At 36.9% G+C, this 26,552-nt stretch overlaps 1 long non-coding RNA gene across 6 annotated transcripts in view; it reads right to left on the reverse strand.

Annotated features, from left to right (window-relative positions):
- LOC134808818 (uncharacterized) overlaps positions 1-26,167 on the reverse strand; it is a 243,714-nt gene extending 217,547 nt beyond the window's left edge. For 3 of the 6 annotated variants that reach the window (XR_010152629.1, XR_010152628.1, XR_010152631.1), the window contains exons 1-2: positions 25,612-26,167; positions 24,435-24,519 (exon numbers count right to left, since the gene is read on the reverse strand). This is a non-coding gene — a long non-coding RNA (uncharacterized LOC134808818). The remainder of the gene's footprint in view (positions 1-24,434; positions 24,520-25,611) is intronic. The other 3 variants (XR_010152633.1, XR_010152630.1, XR_010152632.1) reach the window with 3 other exon arrangements.
- Between the last annotated feature and the right edge of the window lie 385 nt (positions 26,168-26,552).

A 26,552-nucleotide genomic window follows, 5' to 3' on the forward strand; every position in this document is an offset into this window, starting at 1 on the left:
GCCTACAGTAGTTCAATAGAGAGAACCAAGGAAGCACGCAACTTGGAAGAGCCCTCCTGGGACCATGGTTAGTTCTAGGGGTCAAGAATGCTGTGCTCATGTGCTAGGCTAAATCCACTCAGCAGCGGCAGAGACAATGGGGTGCCAGGCATTCTCCAAGTCACAACACAAGGCAGAAGCCTCATTGCTAGGAGGCTTAAATACAACCCCAACCCAACACTGACTATTCAGATGCAGAGGCAACTCCTAGGAGGCCAGGCTTGCACATAAACTCATACTCGTCCCTGTCAGTCTGGAAGACTGTGTGTGCCCAAGGCTGCACCCTTCCAGGAGAAACCAGAATGGAAATCTCCCATCTGCTACTCCTGACTGAATATGGGCAAAATGCTGTAAACTCTTTAAACTGTGATAGCCGCCTCCGAGCCATATGCACACCCAATGGTAATGGGTTAAAATAAAACTGTCCCGGGTCGGGTCGTTAAGCACAACTTTTGACGAATAAGTGGCTTCTGATGACCCAGGGGTAAGCCCTAGCAGCCAGTCTAAAGGTAGACACCAGGGGAAAAAACAACCTGTGGATATCAGAGGCCACAAATTATCAGGGAAATAGATTTTCTAGAACTAATTCAGCCAAGCCATGAAACAAATGAATGACTAAGCAAATAACCAGTAACAATAACCTGCTGGGGAGGTCAATATCCAAAGTTGCTCCACTATATAACCTAAAATGTCCAGTTTTTAAACAAAAAAATTAAAGGACACGCAAGTAACAATATATTAGAATAAGTTCTCTAAAATGTATTGTTTTTAACAAAAAACAGTGAGAAATACTGATGGACAATCACATCTTGTATGAGTCTATTTATAGGAAATGTTCAGATTGGCAAAATTTATAGGACAGAAAGTAGATTACTGGCTGCCAGGGGCAGGGGTAGGGTCGGGGACAATGGGCCATGACAGCTGATAGTATAGTACTTCTTAAGAGAGACAAAAATATTCTAGAATTAGATGGTTCTGATGCTCACACAACACTGTTAATATATTTTGAGAATATTGAATTGTACACTTTAGATGGATACATTGTATGATATGTGAATTATGTATTTATAAAGGTTTTTTTCAAAAAGCTGCCTACAACTTGTGTTGGTTGTATTATAAGGTTGCCACATAATTCACTGGGGTAGGAAGGAATATATTGTTTTTATACAGAAATAAGTAAAAATAAAATCAAGTACAACCATTTGATGACCTTTCCCTAGGGCTAAGATCTTATTCTGGAATCAGTGGGTTGAAACAAAGAAAAGCTAATGTACTCTACATAATAAATACGTTCATCTTAGGGTAATTTTTTTTCTTTCTTTTTTTTTTTTTTTAATATAGCTCACTGCAACCTCAACCTCTGGGACTTAGGTGATCTTCCCAACCCCTGAGTAGCTGAAACACAGGCTTGTGTCATGCCCAGCTATTTTTGTTTTTTATTTTTTTTTTGTAGAGACTAGAGACAGGGTTTTGCCATGTTACACAGGCTGGGCTTAAGCAGTCAGCCTACCTTGGCCTCTCAAAGTGCTGGGATTACAGGTGTGAGCCACTGCACCTGGCCTTTTTCTAATATTAATTTATCTCACGGTTCTCCCATATATATGTGGTAGGAGACAAAGTGGTCAGAAATGTAGGATGCTGAGGAAGTACAGAGGAGGAGATTCCAGAAAAGAGAATATGGCTCAAGGTGAGCACTAAAGGAGGAACAGAAATTTGGGAACAAGGTAGACACTTAGGAAGAACATTCCAAACAAAGAGATTATACACAAAGGCATTGAAATGCATTTAATGGAGTCAAGTCTAGTCTGAGTACTTCTAGTAGATATGTATTTCTTGGAATCTGGTTGGAAATAAGGTTGAAAAAGGTTGGATTGAAACCATGGATCATATCCAATACCCTGACAAGGGTTTGGATCTTATCTCCTGAACAGTGGACAATTATTGAGAGTGTTAAGCAAGAGGCAACCAGAATCACATTTCCATTTTAGAAAGATTTTTCTTGTGGTATTACAGAAAAATAATTAATGAGGATAGACTAGATGTAGACAGAGTGTTGAAGAGGGTGTCTTAAAAGTCTCTTCACATAAGAAAATGATTTGTGGTTGTCATGAAGAGGAATCAAGGCAGAATTCTAAGATAAAACCAATATTTTGATGAGGAATCATATACAGGAGCGAGTAATAGGAGAAAGACAAGGTAACACCCAGGTCTAAAGCAAAAATTCATCATTGTCATGGCCCAGGCTCAGCCATCTAGTCAAATTCAGAGCAGAACAAGAAAAATAGCTAAAAATTACAAAAGGTGAGTAACCCAAATTAAATATAAACTAAGTCAGGTTCTTTTTGGCTAGTCTTTTTTAATTTTTTATCTTTCTATTATGATTTTTATTTTTTAGATTTTTTATTTTCATAGGTTTGGGGGCATATCTTAAATGTAGATCATAGCAATTCAGCCTAAAATATTATGTTCTCTTCCATTCATTTTCTTTGCACAGTATAACTACTCCATCACCTCCCTCAAAACTCTTTGAAAATTTTCTCTTGTCTCATCCCAAAAGGCTCATTTCTTTCCAGCCTTCAACTCTCCTCTCTATTTTGCACCCGAGGAATTCCAAAGAACCAGGTTGGCTATGCAGGCTCTTCTTTGAAGGGTAGAAGAGGTGAAGAAACTGAGTGGGCAAACACAGAGCCTATTTAGTTAGGAGCACTCACTTCAATAACTTGTTTCACCACACAGGATTCTAGACTTCAGACTTCAGCTATCTCCTCTGCCTTGGAAATATTCAGTACTATTAAAGCTCTAAAATTCTCCCTACTCTGATTGCAAAACAACGCCTCCAGTCCTACTGGAATAATGCATTTTCTTAAAGAAAAGTACCAACTATGATGTGACAGCGGAGCAACAATTTGAAAACACCTTAGAAGCCCACATCGGAAACTCGCCTTGAGCAAGGACCGCTTGGGGCAAGTGGGCCAGCCTGGAGTAGAACTGCACAGATGATGAAAATACAGCAGTCTCCCCCTACCTGAGGTTTGTCTTTCCATGGTTTCAGTTACACAAAGTCAACTGAGATTCAAAAGTCGGTGAGGACAGTACAATAAGATATTGTGAGAGAGAGAGACCATATTCACATAACATTATTTTTTATTATAACTTTTTATTATTTACTATTTTTCCCATTTATTTTTGTTATCTCTGATTTTTCTACTTTATTGTTAGTTATTATTGTTAATCTCTTACTGTGCCTAATTAGAAAATAAACTTTCTCATAGGTATATCTGGGTAGAGAAAAATATAGTATCTATGGGATTTGCTACTATCTGCAGTTTCAGGTATATATTGGGGGTCTTGGAACATTTTCCCCCAGGAAAAAATGGGAGTATTTTATACTTTTATCAGTCATATTAGCACACTTTTCTGTATCACCACAAATGCCAGATGGGCCTACAAGTGACAAACGGAGACATCAAGAAAATGTTCCCTCTCACACTAGCGCTGAAGGAGATTTCTCTAATGACCAGAGCTTTGGCACCAATATTTTCAGCTGCCCATTTCCCCAATTTGAGCATTTAAGCAAATTCCTCTCCAGGAAGTGTTGGCCTATCTGTTGCTTAGACTACAAAGCAGATGGAGTGCAATTTATAGTTCAATCAGGAATCCAAATTAAAGTCATTGGCTTGTTCTTAATGGGATTAATGGGAGTTCAGGAATACATCCTGGCAGCTTGAGAAGCTGCCTGTCTTTGGCAGGAGGCCCATCCTATGTTAAGTACACATAGGTATGCCAAGTTGCTAAGTCCCACCTTCTGGGATTTCAGATCTAGACCAAGAAGTCTATTGAGAGGATGCCACAGGACAGCAATGCGCTTGTTTACTAAAGCCAAAACTTGTGTGACTTAGTACTGTTTTTCCATTAATTTTATTGAAGTGTAAGTTATACACAGTAAAGTTCACATTTTTTTTAGTGCACAGTTCTACGAGTCTCGACAAATATAGTCAAAGGACTACTACCATAGTCAAGATATAGAAGAAAATTCCCTCGCATCCTTTTTCATCCCACTATCAACTCATGGCAAACACTGGTCTGTTTACTGTCCTTATATTAATAGTTTTGTCTTTGCAAGAAGGTCATGTAGATGGAAGCACAAGTATGCGGTCTCTAAAACCTGACTTTTTTCATTGTTTAGTGTTTAAAGACTTGGCTCTCTTTGATTAAATGAAACAGTTTGTTCACCCATTCCCTAGTTGATGAACATTTTAGGTTGTTTCTAGTTTTCGGTGATTAAGAATAAAGACACCATAATAATATGCATACAGAGGTTTGTGTGAACATAAAATTTCATTTCACTTGGTTAAACAGCTTAGAGTGAGTACGTCAAACTGTATGAGACACTGCCAAAATTTCTACAAATCAGTTGTAATGCTTTGCACACAATCAGGAAAGTATGAGAATTCCAGTAGTTCTATGTTCTTACAACACTTAATATTTTTGTCATTGTCTTTATTATTTTGTTACCTATTCTAACAAGCATGTAGTGGATTCCAATGTGGCTTTAATTTCTGTTTTCCTAATGACTAATAGTGTTAAGTATCTCTTCATGTGTTTATTTGACATCCATATATTTTCTTTAGTGCTATATCTGTTCAGATATTTTCTTCATTTTTAATAGAGTAGTTTGTTTCTTTGAATTACTAAATTTTAAGAGTTCTCTAGGTTTTCTGGACACAAGTCCTTTCTCAAATAGGTGACTGAGGATATTTTATTTCAGTCCACGGCTGGTTCTTTCTTTCCCCCCGACCCCATTACAAACCTTTATTTTATCTTTTTTCCAACTTTTATTTTAGATTCAGGGGTTATGTGTGCAGGTTTGTTACCTGGGTATATGGTGTGATGCTGAAGTTTGTGGTATGAATGATGCTGTCACCCAGGTACTGAGCACAGTACCCAGCAGTTAACTTTTCAACTCTCGTTCCCCTTATTTCCAACTCTAGTAGCCCGAAGTGTCTATTGTTGTCATCTTTATGTTCATGAGTATCCAGTGTTTAATTACCACTTATGAGTTAGAACGTGTGGTATTTGCTTTTTTGTTGTTGTTGTTGTTGTTTTTCCTGTGTTAATTCACTTAGGATAATGGCTTCCAGGTGCATCCATGTTGCTGCAAAGGGTATAATTTCTTCTTTATGGTTGTGTAGTAATCCGTGGTGTATATGTACTACATATTCTTTATTCAGTCCAACACTGATGGGCATCTAGGTTGATTCTGTATCTTTGCTATTGTGAATAGTGTTGCAATGGACATGCAGTGCATGTGTCTTTTTGGTAGAATCGTATCTTTTCTTTTGGATATTTACTCAGGAATGGGACTGCTGGCTAAAATGATGGTTCTGTTTTAAGTGCTTTGAGAAATCTCCACATTGCTTTCAACAGTGGCTGAACTAATTTACACTCCCATGAACAGTATACAAGCATTCTCTTTTCTCTGCAACCTCGCCAACATCTGTTGTTCTTTGCCTTCTAACACTAGCTATTCTGACTGGTGTGAGATGGTGTCATCGTGATTTTGATTTGCATTTCTCTCATGATTAGAGATAATGAGCATTTTTTCACATGTCTTTTGGGCACTTGTCTTCTTTTTAGAAGTATCTCTTCATGTCTTTTGCTCATTTCTAATGGGGTTATTTGTTTTTTGCTTGTTCAGTTGTTTATTTCCTTATGGATTCTGGAAATTAGATCTTTGCTGGATGCATAGTTGGCACACATTTGCTCCCATTCTGTAGGCTGCCTGTTTATTCTGTTGATGGTTTCTTTTGTTGTGCAGAAGCTCTTTAGTTTACTTAGGTCCCACTTGTCTATTTTTGTTTGTGTTGCAATTGCTTTTGAGAACTTGGTCATACATTATTTTTCAAGGCTGATGTCCAGAATGGTTTTTCCTAGGTTTTCTTCCAGGATTCTTACAGTTTGAGGTCTTATCTTTGATTCATCTTAACTTTTGTATGGTGGAAGGTAAGGGTGCAGTTTCATTCTTCTGCAAATGGCTAGCAAGCTATTGCAGCACCATTTATTGAATAGGTATTCCTTTCCCCATGATTTATGTTTGCTGACTTTCCCAAACATTATATGTCTGTTAGGTGTGCAGGTTTATTTCTAGATTCTCTATTTTGTTCCTTTGGTCTATATGTCTCTTTTTGTACCAGTACCATGTGGTTTTGTTTACCGTAGCCTTATAGTATAGTTTGAAGTTGAGTAATGTGATGCTTCCAACTTTGTTCCTTTTCCTTAGGATTTCTTTGGCTATTCAGGCTCCTTTTAGGTTTCTTATGAATTTCAGAATAATTTTTTCCAATTCTGTGAAAAACGACATTGATAGTTTGATAGAAATAACATTGAATCTGTAAATTGCTTTGGATAGTATGGCCATTTTAGTGATATTGATTCTTTTAATCCACGAGCATAAAATGATTTCCCATTTATTTTTGTTACCTCTAATTTTTTTTAGCAGTGTTTTGTAGGTTCTTCTCATAGAGATCTCTCACCTCCTTAGTTAAATGTATTCCTAAGTGTTTTTTCATGTGGCTGTTATAAAATGGGATTGCATTCTCTATTTGGCCCTCAGCTGGAATGTTACTGGTGTATAGAAATCTTACTTACCTTCCTACATTGTTTTTGTAGCCTGAAACTTTACTGAAGTTTCTTACCAGTTCCAGCAGCGTTTTGGTGGAGTTTTTAGTGATTTCTAGGTATAAAACCTTATCAGTTGCCAAAAGGTATACTTTTACTTCTTATTTTCCTATTTGGATGCCTTTCATTTCTTTCTCTTGCCTGATTGATCTGGCTAGCACTTCCAGTATTATGTTGAATAGGAATGATGAAAGTGGGCATCCTTTTCTTGTTCCAGAACTCAAGGGGAATGCTTCCAGTTTTTTCCTGTTCTATGTGAGGTTGACTATGGGTTTGTCATTGATGGCCCTTACTATTGTAGATACGTTTCTTCATTGCCTAGTTTCTTGGGGAATTTTATCATAAAGGAATGTTGGATTTTATTGAAAGCTTTTCCTTTGAGATGATCATATGGTCTTTATTTTTAATTATGTTTGTGTAGTAAATCACATTTATTGCCTTGGTTATGTTGAAGCAAACTTGCATCTCAGGAATGAAGCCTACTTGATCATGATGAATTAACTCCTTGATGTGCTGTTGAATTCAGTTTTCTAGAATTTTGTTGATGATTTTTGCAACTATCTTCATCAGAGATCTTGACCTGTAGTTTTCTTTTTTCAGAGTGTCTTTGCCAAGTTGTAGTATCAGGGTGATGCTGGCTTTGTAGAATGAGTTAAGGAAGAGTCCTTCCTCCTCAATTTTTTGAATAGTTTCAGCAGAATTGGTACCAGCTCTTCTTTGTATGTCTGGGAATTTGGTTGTGAATCCATCTGGTCCAGGGCTTTTTTTCGTTGGTAGGTTTCTTATTACTGATTCAATTTCAGAGGCAGATATTGGTCTGTTTGCTGCTTGAATTTCTTCCTGATTCAAACTTGGGAGATTGCATGTTTCCAGACATTTATCCATTTCCTTTATATTTTCTAGTTGTGTGCATAGAAGACTTCATAAAATCTCTTTCACATGTTTTGTGGGATCAGTTGTGATGTTGGTACCTTTATTGTTTCTAATTGTGCTTATTTGAATCTTCTCTCAATTTTTTGTTTGTTAGTCTAGCTAGTGGTCTTTTCTTTTTTCTTGTTTTCTCCTTCCTACTCCTCTTCTTCTTCTTCTTCCTCCTCCTCCTTCCCCTCCTCCTCCTCCTCTTCTTCTTCTTCTTCTTTTCCTCCTTCTTCTTCTTCTTTCTCTTTCTCCTTCTCCTTCTCTTTCTCCTTCTTCACAGGGTCCCACTCTGTTACCCAGGCTGAATGCAGTAGTGTGATCATAGTTTACTGCAGCCTCAAATTCCTGGACATACAAAATACTCCCATCTCAGCATGCACAGTAGCTGGGATGATAGCTGTGTGCCACCATGCCTGGCTAGTTTTTATGTTTTCTATAGAGATGGAATCTCACTATGTTGCCCAAGCTGATCTCAAACTTCTGGGGTCAAGTCATCCTCCCACCACAGTCTTTTCAAGTGCGAGGATCACAGGCATGAGGAACCTGCACCCAGCCTCTAGGAGTTTATCAATCTCGTTTATTCTTTCAAATAATATGCATTCTTTGTATGGACTTTTGGGTCTCAATTTCAGTTAACTCCATGGCGATTTTAGTTATTTCTTTTTTTTCTGATAGCTTTGGTGTTAGTTTGTTCTTGTTTCTCTATTTCATCTATGTGTGATATTAGATAATTAGAGTTCTTCCTAATATTTTGAGGTAGGCATTTAGTGCTATAAACTTTTAGCACTGTTTTTGCTTTTCCAGAGGTTTGGGTATTTTGTGAATCTGTTTTTATTTATTTCAAAGAAATGTTTATTTCTGCCTTTATTTCATTGTTAACCAAAAGTCATTCAGGAGCAAGTTAATTTCCATGTAATTGTGTGGTTTTGAGAGATCTTTTTGGTATTGATTTCTATTTTTATTCCATTGTGGTCCGAGAGTATGGTTGGTATGATTTTGATTTTTCTGAATTTATTGAGATTTGCTCTATGGCTGAGCATGTGGACAATCTTGGAGTAAGTTCTGTGTACAGATGAAAATAATGTGTATTCTGGGGTTGATGGGTGCAGTATCTTCTTAACAATTTCTTTTTAGAAGAAGTTCTTCGTTTTGATGAAGTACAATTGATCAAGTTTTTGCCTTTATAAATCTGGCTAAAAAAATCTCTGCTTAATCCAAGGTGACAAGTATTAATTCCTATATGTTCTTTGTAGTTTCAGGTTTTACCTTTATGTTTATTACACCTTTTGAATTAATTTATGTAACAGTTATGAAGTGTGGTTTGTGGTTTTTGCATTTAGCTATTTTGATCTAGTTTTGATTTCAATTTGTTTACAGCTTTACTTATTCAAAAATATTTATTACTACTTTAATATTTAACATTTGATTTTGTTGTAATTTTTCTTCTAATATTTTCTTCATTTTTCTCTTTTGTTATTATTTATGATTATTATCATTATTACATTGAAATTGCTAATTCTTGGTTATTTTGACCTATACAACTAGAAATTTTTAAGCTAGGAGGTCCCTTTTTGTTAAATTGATTTTTAACATTCTTCATGCATGTTGTAAATTGATTTTTTGTTTCATTTTTTCTTCAATTACTTGTTTGCCTCCGAGTTGTCATTCTAAAACATAAATAGGATTTCAGTATTTAAATGTGAAGACCTGAAGGCATACCTTTTGAATCAATATATGAGAATTACATTCATGAGAAACTATTATTTAGGTCAATAAAATTACTGTCACTTCTGCCCAAAAATTGTTAGGAGATGAAGACATTGAGCAGCTATAGTTCAAGGCCTTATGGCAAAACAATTTAAAATTAGCTTTCAAATTTCCTCCTTTTTTATCAATTTGTAAAAATGAGCACTACCTCTTGAAAATGCAAGGTTGAATAATCAAACATGTTCTGCAAGAGAAGCAAAAAAGTCAACGTCTTAAGTATTTTAATATTAAACTCCAACATTTATTTTAGCAGAGAAAATAAGCTGGATTTTTCTAAAATGGGTCCTCACTGACATACTTATTGTCACATTAAGAAATATAAGTACTTATGCCTTCACTATTCCACCCAACCCTAACATTCCTGGGTTTGCTATGAGTATTTAGGACTTGAAAGAAAAAAAAAAATCTAATCATTAGATTCTAGTCTAACTCCCTGTGTTATGTATAAGCAATTTCCCTAATCAGTAATCCTAATGTCTGATCTCCCTAATGTCCCTAAATGTCACCATTAATGGGGAGCTTATTATCTTCCAAGGGCATACATTCCATAGTTTTTCTTTACACTGATTTTTTTATTATTATTATTACTCCCACCCCCTAGCCATCTGGGACCACTTGGACATAGCCTAACTCCATCCCACAAGAAAGTCTTTGGGATTGTTGTTAGTAGTACATATATCCAGAGAGGTCTATTTTCTAATCTAACAAGACCCTGATGTTTGACTCTTAATCTTGAGAAATGGTTTTAAAACCCTTTACGACTTAGATAGATGTGAATTTGTCAGTGCTGTTGGAAAACAGATGTATTCATATCTACAAACAAATTCTAAAGTTATGGTGCAACCAGGGAAGACAGAAATTATCTCCTCTTTTATTCTTCTGAACAAATAAAGAACTGTACTTGGAAAATAAAAAAAGATATTACAGTATATTAGTGCAATATTGAAAGTACTGTGCAGGTAGGCTAGGATAATGTCTGCAGGAACATATAGTCAGAACTTCTATCTGCTCAACATTCCTGTTTTATCCTCCTTGTTCTCTATGCCTTTTCTTTAAGAAAGCCATTCTGTTGGCAGAATTTTGGCTGCCCCTTCTACCTCACTTTGTGTGACGTAGGCATGTCAAACACTAATATGCCAATCTCTGCTCATTGGGATTAGAGATTGCCATGTACATCAAGGCAGCCCAACCTTCTCTTGGACTTTGTTAGAACCATCAAGGAAGAGGTGCTCTTTTTTTTTCATAGCATTATGAGCTTGAAGAATAATGGAAACCTGGAGCAGTTGAAGGCTGTGATCATTGGTTTTATGTGTCAACTGGGCTAAGCCATGAAATCCAGATATTTGATCAAGATTATTCTAAATGTTTCTGAGAAGATATTCTTTAGATGAGGCTAACATTTAAGTTTTTCACATGAAACAATCTTTCTGATAAATCAATAGACAATCCTATTTATAATAGCATCAAAAAGAATCAAATACTTAGGAATAAATTTAAGGAGGTGAAAGATGTATACATTGAAAACTATAAAACATCAATCAAAGGAATTGAAGATAACAGAAATACATAGAAAAATAGTCACTTTTCATGGATTGGAAGAATTATGTCCGTACTATCCAATGTGATATACAAACTTAATTCAGCTTTGTTACATAGGTATACATATGACATGGTGGTTTGTAGCACTTCCCATCACCTAGGTTTTAAGCCCCACATCTACTAGCTATTTGTCCTGATGCTCTCCCTCCCCTTCCCCCACACTGTCTCAACAGGCTCTGGTGTGTGTTTTTCCCCTCCCTGTGTCCATGTGTTCTCATTGTGCAACTGCCACTTATGAGTGAAAACATGCGGTGTTTGGTTTTCTGTTCCTATGTTACATTGCTGAGGATGATGACTTCCAGCTTCATCCATGTCCCTGCAAAGGACCTGATCTCATTCCTTTTTGTGACTGCATAGTATCTTTATAATGGAATGATTTATATTCCTTTGAGTATATACCCAGTAATGGAATTGCTGGGTCAAATGGTATTTCTGATTCTAGAACCTTGCTCTTAATACTGTTTTGGCTAAATCTCAGAGATTTTAGAAAGTTGTGTCCCTATTTTGATTAATTTTACAGAACTCTTTATATCTGCTTTAACTTCAGTGTACACCCAGGAGTTATTCAGGAGTAAGTTGTTTAATTTCCTTGTATTTGTGTAGTTTTGAGAGCTTTCTTGGGATCGATTTCTATTTTTATTGCTCTGTGGTATGAGAGTGTACTTGGTGCAATTTCTTATTTTTAAAATTTGTTGAGTCTCACTTTATGACTTAGAATATATTCTATGTACAGATGAGAAGAATGTACATTTTGTAGTTGTTGGGTGGAGTGTTCGGTAGATGTCTGTTAGGTCCCCTTAGTCAAGTGTTGAGTTTAAGTCCAGAGTTTCTTTGTTAGATTTTTGCCTGTATAATTTGTCTAAAACTGTCAGTGGAGTGTTTGTCTTCCCCTATTATTGTGTGCTTGTTTAAGTCTTTTTATAGGCCAAGACGGAGCTATTTTATGAATCTGGGTGCTTGAATGCGGGGTGTGTATATATTTAGGATAGTTAAGGCTGCTTGTTGGATTGTACCCCTTAACATTATATAGTGCCCTTCATTGTTCTACTTTATTTTTATTGGTTTAAAATCTGTTTTGGCCAGGTGTGGTGGCTCATGCCTATAACCCAAGCACTTTGGGAGGCCAAGATGGGAGTATTGCTTGAGGCCAGGAGCTTGAAACCAGGTTGGGCAACAAAGTGCGACCCTGTCTCTACAAAAAAACAAACAGCAACCAAAACAACAAAAAAATTACCCAGGCATGGTGGCACGGGCTTGTGTTCTCAAGTACACAGGAGGCTGAAGCAGGAGAATCACTTAAGCCCAGGAGGTTGTAGCTGCAATGAGTCATGTGTGTGCCACATGACACTGAACTCAAGCCTGGGTGGCAGAGTAAGATCCTGTGTAAAAAATTAAATAAATGAATAAAGTCTGTTTTATTTGATGTAATAATAACTCCTAATCCACTAGGCATTATTCCTGGGAGGCAAGATGGTTTCAACATGGGCAAAACAATGAATGTGATTCATTGCGTACACAGAATCAACAGCAGAAACAACATGATCATCTCAATAGATGCGGAAAATGCTTTCAATAAATTCCAACATCTCTTCATAACAAAAACCCTCAACAGGCTAGGCCTTGAAGGGACATATGACAAAATAATACGAGCCATCTGAGACAAACTCATAGCCAACATCACACTGAATGGGCAAAAGCTCAAATCATTTGCCTTGAGAACTGGAGCAAGACAAAGATACCAATTTTCACCACTCCTATTCAATATAGTACTGAAAATCCTAGCCAGAGCAATCAGACAAGAAAAAGAAATAAAAGGTATCCAAATAAGAAAATGAGAAGTCATGCTTTCCCTTCACTGACGATATGATTCTAGACCTAGAAAATCCTAAAGATTCTGCCAAAAGTCTCCTAGAACTGGTAAAGTTTCAGGACACAAAATCAATGTACCAAATCGGTAGCATTTCTATACACCAATAATGTCCAGGCTGAGAGTGAAATCAAGAACACAATCCTACTTCAATAGTCACAAGAAATGAAATACTTAGAAACACAGCTAACCAAGGAGGTGAAAGATCTCTGCAAAGCAAACTATGAAACAATGCTGAAAGAAATGAGATGACACAAATAAATGGAAAAAATTCCACGCTCATCGACTGGAAAAATCAATATTGTTAAAATGGTCATACTTCCCAAAGCAACTTACAGATTCAATGCTATTTTTACCAAACTATCAATGTCATTTTAGAATAGCTAAAAACTATTCTAGAATTCATATGGAACCAAAAATCAGTGTGAATAGCCAATCCTAAGCAAAAAGAACAAAGCCAGAAGCATCATATTACCCAACTTCAAACTACACTATAAAGCCACAGTAACCAAAACAGTATGGTACAGGTACAAAAACAGACACAATGGAACAGAATAGAAAACTCAGAAAGAAAGCTGCATACCTATAGTCAGCTAATTTTTGATAAGGCCTACAAAAACAAGCAATGGGGAAAGACTCTATTCAAAAAATGGTGCTGAGATAAGTGACTGGCCATCTGAAGAAGACTGAATTTGGACCCCTACCTTTCACCATATACAAAACTTAACTCAAAATGAATTTAAGCTTTAAATGTAATACCTCAAACTATAAAAATCCTGAAAGACAACCTATGAAACACCATTAAGGACACTGGCCTAGGCAATGAAATTTCGACGGAGTTCCCCACAACAATTGCAAGAAAAACAAAAATAGACAAGTAGGACCTAATTAAACTAAAGAAGTTCTGCACAGTAAAAGAAACTATGAATAGAGTAAACAGACAACTTACATAATAGAAGAAGATATCTGTAAATTATGCATCTGACAAAGTTCTAATATTCAGAAACTATAGGAAACTTAAATCAACAGGAAAAAAATAACTTCATTAAAAATGAGCAAAAGACATGAACAGACACTTCTGAAGAGACGATGTACAAGTGGCCAACAAATATTTAAAAATGCTGCACAACAACTAATCTTCAGAGAAATGCTAATCGAAACCACAATGAGATACCATCTAACACCAATCAGAATGGCTGTTGTTGAAAAGTAAAAATAAAATAACAGAGGCTGGTGAGAATGTGGAGAAAAGGGTATTGCTGATACACTGTTGGTGGGAATATAAGTTAGTTTAGCCACTGTGGAAGGCAGTGTGGAGATTTCTCAAAAAACAGAACTACCATTAGACCTAGCAATTCCATTAATAGGTATATATCCAAAAAAATATAAGTTATTCTACCATGAAGACACATGCACACATATGTTCATCACATTACTATTCACAATAGCAAAGACATGGAATCAGCCTACTTGCCCATCAATGGTGGAGTAAATAGAGAAAATATGGTACATATACCCCATGGAATACTATGGAGTCATAAAAGAGAATGAAATCATGTCCTTTGTAATAACATGGATGGACCCACAATCGTAAGTGAATGAACGCAGAAACAGAAAACCAAATATCACATGTTCTCACTGTAAGTGGGAGCTAAACATTGAGCACAGATGGACATAAATATAGGAACAGTGACAATGTGGACTACTACAGAGTGGATGGGAGTGTAGGATAAAAAACTATTTATTAGGTACTATGCTCACTACCTGGGTGACAGGATCTATACTCCAAACCTTAGCATCACAAAATATTCCCATTTAATAAACCTACACATGTACCCTTGTATCTAAAATAAAATTTGAAATAAATAAAATAATGTTGAGCATACTAAATATCTACATTCAGAAAATGAAATGGAACTCTTATCTTATACCACACATAAAAGTCAACACAAAATGGCTAAAAGATCTAAATATATGACCTGAGAATGCAAAACTCTTAGAAGAAAACACAGGAGAAAAACCTCCTTGATATTGACTTTGGCAATAATTTTTTTAAATATTCCATCAACAGTTCAGGCAACAAAAGCAAAAATAAACTAGTGAGACTACATCAACCTAAAAGCTTTTGCACAACAAAGGAAACAATCAACAAAATGTAAAGGGAGCCTGTGAATTGGGAGAAATTTGCAAACCTTATATCTGTCAGGAGGTTAATATCCAAAATACATAAAGAACTCAGACAACTCTATAGCAAGAAAACAAATAACCCAATTAAAACATGAACAAATGACCTGAACAGAATTTTCTCAAAAGAAGACATACAAAAGGCCAACAGGTACATTTTTAAAAATGCTCTGCTTAGTATCACTAACCATCAGGGAAATATGAACAGTATGTTAATTTATTGTTACACTGCTATAAAGAAATACCTGATTCTGGGTAATTTATAAAGAAAAGAGGTTTAATCAGTTCACAATTGTGTGGATGCACAAGCTTCTGCCTCTGGTGAGGCCTCAGGAAACTTACAAGGAGGAACAGTGACAATGTGGACTACTACAGAGTGGATGGGAGTGTAGACAAAGGGGAAGCAGTCACATCTTTCCATGATGGAGCAGGAGAGACAGAGCAAAGGGAGAAGTGCTACACACTTTTAAACAACCAGATCTCATTTAAACTCACTCACTATCATAAGAACAGCAAAGGGGAAGTCCATACCATGATCCAATCACCTATAGTCAGACCCCTCCTCTGACACTGAGGATTCGAATTTGACATGAGCTTTGAGGGCGGACACAGAGCCAAACCATATTATTCCACCCCTGGTGCTCCCAAATCTCACGTCCTTCTCACATTTCAAAACACAATCATACCTTCACAACAGTCCCTCAAATATTTTACTCATTCCAGAATTAACTCAAAAGTCCAAGTCCAAAGTCTCATATGAGAAAAGGCAAGTCTCTTCCACCTATGCGCATGTAAAATCAAAAACAAGTTAGTTACTTCCAAGACACAAATGGAGGTACAGGCATTGGGTAAATGCTCCTATTCTGAAAGGGAGAAATTGGCCAAAACAAAGGGGCTACAGGTCCCATGCACGTCTGAAGCCCGGTAGGGGAGTCATTAAATCTTAAAGCTTAAAATAATCTCATTTGACTCCATGTCTCACATCCAGGCCACACTGATGTAAGGGGTGGGTTCCCAAGGCTTTGGGCAAATAGTGTATTTTTAAAATGTTAAGCATCACAAATCATTAGGGAAATACAAATTAAAAGCACAATGGGATATCACGTCATACCTTTTAGATTGGTTATCATAAAAAAGATAAAAGGAAAGGGTGTGGAGAAAAGGAAGCTCTTATATGCTGTTGGCGGGAATGTAAATTGATATAGCCATTATGAAAAATATTATGGAGGACCCTCAAATAATTAAAGATAGAACTACCATATGACCCATCAGTCCCTCTGTTAGGTATATACCTAAAGGAATTAAAACCAGCACCTCGTAGAGGTGGCCGTATCCCCATATTCATTGCAGTTATTTGCAATAGCCAAAGTACGGAAACAACTGAAGTGTCCACAGACAAATGGATAAAGAAATCATAAAGAAATTGTGGTGTACACACAGACACACACGAAGAAATTTTATTCAGCCTTAAAGGAGATATTACCATTTGTGGAAAAATGAATGAAACTGGAGAATATTATACTAAGCAAAATAAGCCAGACACAAAGAAAAATACTGCATGATCTTACTTATATGTGGAATTAAAAAAATAGGGAGAATAAATAGAAACAGAGAGTAGAATGATAGTTACGAGGTGTATTAGTCTGATAATACACCTGTGCTGCTGATTAAGAGGTACCCGAGACTGGGCAATTTACAAAAGAAAGAGGTTTAACCGGACTTACAGTTCCACGTGGCTGGGGAAGCCTCACAATTATGGTGGAAGGCAATAAGGAGCAAGTCCTGTCTTAGGTGGATGACAGCAGGCAAAGAGAGAATGGGGGAGACACAAAAGCAGGAACCCCTGATAAAACCATGAGAACTTGTGAGACTTATTCACTACCATGAGAACAGTATGAGGGAAACTGCCCCCATGATTCAATTATCTCCCACTGGGTCCCTCCCACAACATGTGGGAATTATGGGAGTACAATTCAAGATGGGATTTTGGATGGGAACACAGAGCCAAACCATATCATCATGGGTGGAAATGGGGAGAAGTAGGTCGAGGATACACATTTGCAATAACGTAGGATGAATAAGTTTAGCAATATAAAGTAGAGCCTGAGAGCTATAGTTCATAATATTATATTGTATAGTGAAATTTTGCTGAAAGAATATCTTTGAGGTGCTCTTACCACATACACACACACACACACACACACACACACGTGGTGTGCGTGTGGAAGATGATGAATTTATAGTAATCATTTCACTGTGTATATGTATATATCAAAATATCATACTGTAAACCTCAAATATGTTCAATAAACATAAATTTTAAAACAAGAAAAAAACATCTAAATTAGTAGGCTTTGAGCAAAGCAGATTACTCCATGTTGTGGGTAGGCTTCGTCCAATCAGTTGAAGTCTTTAATAGAAAAAGAGTAAGCTTATTGTTAGAAGTAAGAATTCTTCGGGCAGACTGCCTTTGGACTGGCACTGCCATTTTTCCCTTCCAGCTGCCACAATCTGGTGAGTTCTGACTAATGCAGGCCAACCTTTCCTCCACGGGGAGGAAGAATAAACACACATACAGACACGGGAATGTGCACATGTATACATGTGAAAGCAGTTTATAAACTTAAACTGTAATCAAGATACATACATGATTGCTCTACAGAATTTCACCCACTTCCATTTAAACACGTCACAAACATTTTCTATGTCATCATGTTAGTAAATCATTTTTGAATCATCATTTTGTTTTTTATTTTTGAATTTTTAAAAATCATTGCCTTATTTTTAATTATGATGGGTACCTAAGAGTAGTATATATTTGTGGGGTACATGGGATGTTTTGATACAGGCAAACAATGGGTAATGATCAAATCAGGGCAAATGGAGTATCAATCACTTCATTTATCATTCATTTGTATTAGGAACATTCCAGTTCCACTCTACTAGTTATTATAAAATATGCCATAGATTATTGCTAACTATAGTCACCCTTCTGTGCTACCAAATTCTAGATCTTATTTACCCTTTCTAACTTTGTTTCTGCACCTATTGACCCTCCTCACTTTATTCATCCCTTTCCCAAACTCTAGTAACTATCCTTCTCCTCTATCTCCATGTGATCAATTTTTAAAATTTTCACCTCCCACATCTAAGTGAAAGCATGTAATATTTGTTTTTGTTTTGTTTTTTGTTTTTTTCTTTGAGATGGAGTTTTGCTCTTGTCACCCAGGCTGGAGTGCAATGGCGTGATCTTGGCTCACTGCAACCTCCACCTCCCGGGTTCAAGTGATTTTCCTGCCTCAGCCTCCTGAGTAGCTGGGATTACAGGTGCACGCCACCACACCCAGCTAATTTTTGTATTTTTAGTAGAGATGGGGGTTTCAGCATGATGGCCAGGCTGGTCTCGAACTCCTTCCCTCAGGTGATCCGCCCGCCTCGGCCTCCCAAAGTGCTGGGATTCCAGGCATGAGCCACCGGGCCCGGCTCATATTTGTTTTTCCATGCCTGGCTTGTTTCACTTAACATAATGTCCTCCAGTTCCTCTATGCCATTGCCAATGAATCATCACTTTTAATAGCTACATATTAATTTATGAGTAAAATTTGCCACATTTACTTAACTCATATCACGTTGCTGGACACTTAATTTGCTTCTGATACCACTGACCACTCTTGTGAATACATATATGCAAGTACTTTTTCCACATTTGGATTATATCCAAATATTTGGATGTATTTCCATATTTGAATGATGTCCAAATATAGGTAGATAAATTCTCAGAGGTAGGATGACTGCTCTTGCGGACACTGAGCTTAGGATTCACATTTTCAAATTGATTTTCCAAAGAAGAATACCAATTTACACTTCGGCCATCAAAACATTAACGTTTGTTTCTCTGAGTTCTTGCCAGTACTAGTATTATAATTTTAACTGTTTTGTTTGTTTTTATCTTGGGTTCTTTGAAATGTAGCAGTTGAAACACTACCTTAGTCTAGTATACATTTATTTCATTACTCATGGTTGGTAGAGATATAATTTTTCTGGGTTGTTTCTAGTCTGTTGCACTTACTCTTTTGTAGTTTGTTCATAATATTTACTCATTTTTCTGTTAGTGCCTTATTGATTTATGTGAGCCATCTGGACGTTAAAGATATCATCCCCTTTCTTGCTATATTTCACTCAAATATTTTCCCTTCTCTTTATTTTGCCTTTCCAGTTCAGTTTCCTTTGCTCTTGGTATTCCCTTTGCTTGAAATGTTCTTGCACCAGATGTCTGTGTGATTAGCTGCTTAACCTCTTCAGGACTTTACTCAAATATCACCTTCTCACAGAGGCCCCTCTTGGCCAGGCTGTATAAAACACGAGCACCTTCTCCCCAAACCAAAGATCTCTTTCCACTCTTTTCTCTCCTTAATATTCATCACTATTTAACTACATATACCTTTAATTATAACTGTAACTATATATGTATGTGCGTGTATGTAGACAGATTTTTTTAACTGATTTGTTGTAAAAGGGGGCCTATTTTCTGACCCTTTTTATGGCACCCCCACCAGAATGATATAGCAGAATATTATCATTCAATACTAATTGGAGCCTATTTGCTTTATATTTTCATTTCCACTCTCTCCCATTTTAAAATGGATGCCAGAGTGTTTTGTATTTCTTGCCTCAAGGATATTTGCCCTGCAGAAAGCAGACATAGCCTGAAGTCAAATAGCTTTTCAACATCTTTTATAAAAGATTAAATCCAATAAGATAATAGCAGTGAGAGGGGAAATGTTTAATGCTCGACCTCCTCTCTCAGCTAAGACAAAGAGATGTAATGTCCATCTGACTGAGCTGACCCATAGTCGGCTCATTGGCAGAACCCCAGGGAATCAGGCATCTGTCAGAGGAGATGGAATGAGGTGGTGTGTAGCCAAGACAGGACTCTGTTCACTGACAGCCAACCCCTGAGAGGAAGTACTTCATCTAAATGTGCCAGGCTTGACTGGGGACATGAAGGAAATATTTCAATGGGATAATAAACTAAGGCTCTTGTTGATCATCTCCAAATAAAAAAATTTTTATCTGTTAACTGTAATAGGCTTATTACTGTTATTTTAAACTGAATTAATAAATACATATTTAATTTTTTCACCCCTAAACGATAAAGGCAAAGACCAATAAATAGATATAACAAACAGATACAAGATCTCTTTGGGGTTCTCATTATTTTTAAGAGTGTGTAAAGGGATCCTAAGACAAAAAAAAAATGAGAATCATTGTTTTTCATCCTCTGATTAAAAGCTTGAAATTTTTAGATTGGTAAGAAACACAATAGTTGGCCAGGCATGGTGGCTCATGCCTGTAATCCTAGCACTTTGGGAGGCCAAAGTGGGCAGATCACTTGAGCCTAGGAGCACGAGACTAGCCTAGGCAAAATAATAAGGCCTCATCTCTACAAAATATACAAAAATTAGCTCAGTGTGGTGGTGCATGCCTATAGTCCCAACTACTTAGGAGACTGAGGTGGCCTGAGCCTGGGAGGTGAAGGTTACAGTGAACCGCGACTGTACCACAGCACTCCAGCCTGGGCAATGGAGACCCTGTCTCAAAAAAGAAATAAAACAAACAAACATTTTTTAAAAACACAGCAATCATGCTATCTACAAATAACCTGTTTTCGAGGAAAAGATATACATAATTTAAAAGTTAAAGAATGGGACATCATGCAAAATAGCATCTCATGTAAATACTAAGAAAAAATTGGCTAAATGAACATCAGATCAAAGAATATTACCAGAGATAAGATATTATGACTGCCTTATGTATATTCACCTTATAAAAGAGTTTCAAAATACATGAAGTAAAAATAAATAGGACTAAAAGAAGAAATGGAGGAATCCACGATTATAGTTAAAAATTTCAACAGTTCTCAGTCATTCATAGATCATTAAAGAGAAAATTGATAAGAATATAGCAGACTTGAACATTATCTACCAATTTTAACTAATTAACATTTGTAGAAAGTCCATCCAATAAACATACTTCCAAGCACTCATGGAATGTTTAGCAAGATAGGCCAAACTTTGGTCCCATAACACAAGTCACAAAAAATCACAAACATCAAAATCACAGAGTATTTTTCTCTGATGACAATGAAATTAAACTAAAAATAAAAAACAGAAAGGCATATAGAAAATCTTTAAATATTTGACATGAGTCAATAAAGAAATCCCAAGGGAAATTATAAAATATTTGAACTAAATGAAAATGACAAAGCAGCATATCAAAATTGTAGATGCAGGTAAAACAGACCTTGGAAGGAAATTTTTAGCATTAAATGTTTATACTAGTAAGACAGAGAGGTTTAAAATTAATAGTCTAAGCTACTGGTTTAAGAAACTAGACAACAAACACCAAATTAAGGGCAAAGTGGGAAGGAAGAAATCATAAAAATAAAAAGAGAACTCAGGAAAATAAGAAATGGACAAGCAATAAAGTCAATGAAATCAAGGGCTGCTCTCTCAAAAATACAATAAAACAAGATACATTTCTAGACAAATGGACAAAGAAAACAAATAAAAAGCACAAAATACTGGCAAAATACAAGACACAAGTCCTTTGGATGCCCTCTAAACACTAAATGGAAAATAAGGGGATATTGTGAACAGCTTCATGCCTTTAATTCAATAATGTGGATAACATAGACAAACTCCTTGAAAGACACACGGTATCAAAACTTACTCAAGAAGAAACAGGTAACCTGAATAGCTTCATATCTAGTAAATAAATTGAATTTGTAGTAAAAAGCCTTCCCATAAAGCAAACTCCAGGACCAGATGGCTTCCTTGGTGAATACTCACACACAATTTAAGTGGAAAGAATACAAATTCTACATGAGCTCTACCAGAAAATAAAAGAGGAGGGACCACTTCTCAAGTAATCTTATGAAAACGGAATCAACCTGAATCACACAAGGACTTACAGTAAATGAAAAGGACAGTCCAATACACTTCATTAATATAAATGTAAATACCTTCAATGCAATTTTAGCTAATCACGTACAGAAACACATTGTTAAAAAGACTAATATATATATTATGACCACATGAGGTTTGTCTCAAGAATGCAAATTTGGTTGAAATTTGAAAATCAAGCAATTAAAACTTGTACTACTTGACTTCAAAATTTTGTATAAAGCTATAGTAATTAAGGAAACATTGTATTGGTGTCAGGATAGGCATATAAATCAAGGAGACAGAAAAGCGAATCAAGAAATAGACCCATGCTTACATGGTTGATTGTTGTTGTTTTTAGCAAAGATACCATGGTAATTCACTAAGAAAAGGATGTTGTTTTTAATGCAATCCTCACTAAGGAGGACTTTTCTGAGGATACATACGAAGAATAGGGTTTTCAATAAAGAGTTGTAACCGTTGAATATCTGTATGAACATATTCTGATCGTTATCTCACACTACCTACAGAAATAATTTGAAATTTTTAACATAAAATCAGTGGAAAAAATCAAAAAAGAAAACTATCACACAGGATTCAATGACATAATTTTCTGGTATGTATTATTAAAGCATATAAGTTTAATATCAAATATCAAACAGGAAAAAAATTTCAGCACGTATTAAACATCATGATTCAGAATCTCAACAAAAAGAGAACTCTTGTAAATGCAAAGAAAAAAAACTGACATGCCTCAAAAAAGGATAAAGAACATTACAAGGTAGAAATCTAATAAATGAAAGAAATATGACTTTAAAAATTTGGAATGCCAAAACTGTGATAGTGCCTTGACATATGTAGTCATGTGCATTGCTGGTGAAAGTAAAAATGGGAACAATTTTTCTAGAAAAAATTGAAAGCATGTATTCAAAATCCAAAATTTAGTGTTTATATGCTTTGACTCTCAATTTTGCTTTTCAGAATCTCACTTTTTGGAATCCAGCCAAAGGAAATAATCAGAGCTATACACATTGCTTTATGCACAGGTATGTTAATTTTAAAATGATGTATAACTTTATGAGGAAATAATCTATTTGCCATTATAATTATAACTGCTTGCTTCTATGTCCTTTGTAATTACAGGTTTGAGTTATATACCTGTGTCAGTACTTAATGATCACCTGAACATCCACACTAGAACTTAATTCATATGAAGATAGGGACTTAGTCCATTTTGCTACTGGTGTTTTCTTTGGTCCCTGATGAGTGTCTGGCTTATAATAAGACATTTCTTTAATATTTGGTAATTTAGTGATCAAATAAGTAGTGATTCATCCATATTCCATATGGAATAGCAATTCAAGTAAGGGTTAAAAAATCTGTTTTCATATTGAACATGCTCCTAAGTGAAACATACAGAACATTAAATTGTACAAACAATACGAATGTACTATGCATTTTTTTTTGTTTTTGATACTGATATATCTTGGGGAAAGGGTTATTTTTAAAAATTGGTCTAAAAATTTAAACCTTCAAAAAGGGTAGAGGTTTGATATGTGGAATATTTATCTCAGATTATTGAGATGGAGAATGACAATTAAGGTTTTCCTTTTCTTTCCCTTTTCCTTCCTTCCTAGAGTAGGTTAATCACCTTTCTGCACTTGTGGGGAAGTCTCTATGGGCCATTGAAAACCTATTACACTGTTAATACAGTGTGGGATAAAATCTTTTGTAGCATAACCATATACATTTTTATCCATATGAGTCAAATCAGAGGATAAAAAAGTGTGCACTATTAAAAATTACTCTAGAACTACAAACAAAAACTGGGACTGTCTTGGGGAAAGCTAGGACATGCAGTCACCAAGGTTATCGACCATACCCATGAAAAGTGCCCTGCACCTACTCATTTCTAATAAATAAACAAACAAAAAATATGGCATGGTTATGGGATATTTGGATCCTCAGGACTTCAGTCATCTTGACAGAAAAAAAAAATCACAAAAGAAATAATTTCCCCAGAGTCAGTTGCATTTTGGATATATTCTTTAAGTTTATCCATAATAGCAAACAATTAAAAGGTAAATCACAACTAATAATAAATGGAGCCAATTTTTGAATAGAGTAGAAAATTAATAAATTGTCTACTTCATCTTTTAATGTGGGAATCATGTGAATGTTACAAGGATTACAGAAAAGAGCAGATGTTTAAGAGCAGCAGAATGACTAGGACTATTTCAGTTCCCTTTCTACCAACTAATCTGAGTTGAATAATCCATTATAGTTAAAACAAAAATATATTATATTAACTAAAACTTCACCTCATGGCAAAGCTGTCCACATCCTGTGGATTATTAGAGTGGGAGTTTGAAGGTTTCTTTCATTTAAACACCCAAGCCCTAAACAAAATGTCTGGAACAGTTCTTCATGCAACTCACCTCAGGTCTGTATTCTGTTCATCTAGAGCCTCTCCTTGAGCACAGAGGATACCTTGTTTTTTATGGTCCTCTAGCTGTTTGCAGGCTGGAAAAGCAAGAGGGAAAATCCTATTACATGGTCAGCAGCTGCCGATCAATCACACACCTGAATCTGAAATGTCTGTGTTCTGGGAGAGAATGTAATAATACTATAGCCTCTGTGATCTTCATTTGGTTCACAATATCATCCCTATTAATGAATAGGACTGAAAGAAAAAACTAAATGAAAATTCTCACTCAAATCCATAAATTAAAAAGTCTAATGTTGATAACACTCATTGCTATTCACTTGTTCGATCAAAAATTGTTTATTGGACCCTAAAATTCTGCAGGCACTGTTCTAGGTTCTGGGTGTATAAAAGTCAACCACAGAAAGCCTCACTGTCCTCATGAATGTTTTGTGATAATATGGAGGGCGTGCATACGATAAACAAATACACAGGTCTCAATTATGATATCAGGTAGAGATAAGTGTATTGAAATAAAATAAATGAGACAAGGGGTTAGAAAGGGACTCAGGAAGAAAGGGTGTTATTGAAGGTGGTCAACAAAGGCCTTTCTGAGGAGGTGACATTTAACTAGAGCAATGGTACATATGAGGGAAAAGGCACGCCTGTATCCGGGCAGAATAAAGCGCCTGTTAGATAGTTCTAGTGTTCCACGGACCCACAGAGGGGAACAACAGACACTGGAACCTGTCAGAGCATCAGAGCATGGGGGGTGGGAGGAGGGAGAGGATCAGGAAAAATAACTAGTGGGGACTAGGCTAATATCTGGGTGACAATCTGTACAATAAATCCCCGTGACATAAGTTTACCTATATAACAAAGCTGCACATGTACCCCTGAACTTAAAATAAAAGTTAAAAATAAAAAAACCGGGGGAGGAGCCAAGATGGCCGAATAGGAACAGCTCCGGTCTACAGCTCCCAGCGTGAGCGACGCAGAAGACGGTGATTTCTGCATTTCCATCTGAGGTACCGGGTTCATCTCACTAGGGAGTGCCAGACAGTGGGCGCAGGTCAGTGGGTGCGCGCACCGTGCGCGAGCCGAAGCAGGGCGAGGCATTGCCTCACCTGGGAAACCCAAGGGGTCAGGGATTTCCCTTTCCGAGTCAAAGAAAGGGGTGAGGGACTCACCTGGAAAATAGGGTCACTCCCACCCGAGTATTGCGCTTTTCAGACCGGCTTAAAAAACGGCGCACCACGAGACTATATCCCACACCTGGCTCGGAGGGTCCTACGCCCACGGAGTCTCGCTGATTGCTAGCACAGCAGTCTGAGATCAAACTGCAAGGCGGCAGCGAGGCTGGGGGAGGGGCGCCCGCCATTGCCCAGGCTTGATTAGGTAAACAAAGCAGCTGGGAAGCTCGAACTGGGTGGAGCCCACCACAGCTCAAGGAGGCCTGCCTGCCTCTGTAGGCTCCACCTCTGGGGGCAGGGCACAGACAAACAAAAAGACAGCAGTAACCTCTGCAGACTTAAATGTCCCTGTCTGACAGCTTTGAAGAGAGCAGTGGTTCTCCCAGCATGCAGCTGGAGATCTGAGAACGGGCAGACTGCCTCCTCAAGTGGGTCCCTAACCCCTGACCCCCGAGCAGCCTAACTGGGAGGCACCCCCCAGCAGGGGCACACTGACACCTCACACGGCAGGGTATTCCAACAGACCTGCAGCTGAGGGTCCTGTCTGTTAGAAGGAAAACTAACAAACAGAAAGGACATCCACACCAAAAACCCATCTGTACATCACCATCATCAAAGACCAAAAGTAGATAAAACCACAAAGATGGGGAAAAAACAGAACAGAAAAACTGGAAATTCTAAAACGCAGAGCGTCTCTCCTCCTCCAAAGGAACGCAGTTCCTCACCAGCAACGGAACAAAGCTGGATGGAGAATGATCTTGACGAGCTGAGAGAAGAAGGCTTCAGACGATCAAATTACTCTGAGCTACGGGAGGACATTCAAACCAAAGGCAAAGAAGTTGAAAACTTTGAAAAAAATTTAGAAGAATGTATAACTAGAATAACCAATACAGAGAAGTGCTTAAAGGAGCTGATGGAGCTGAAAACCAAGGCTCGAG

Source organism: Pan troglodytes, chromosome 18 (assembly GCF_028858775.2).
Source record: "Pan troglodytes isolate AG18354 chromosome 18, NHGRI_mPanTro3-v2.0_pri, whole genome shotgun sequence".
In the NCBI taxonomy this organism is placed as follows: domain Eukaryota; kingdom Metazoa; phylum Chordata; class Mammalia; order Primates; family Hominidae; genus Pan; species Pan troglodytes.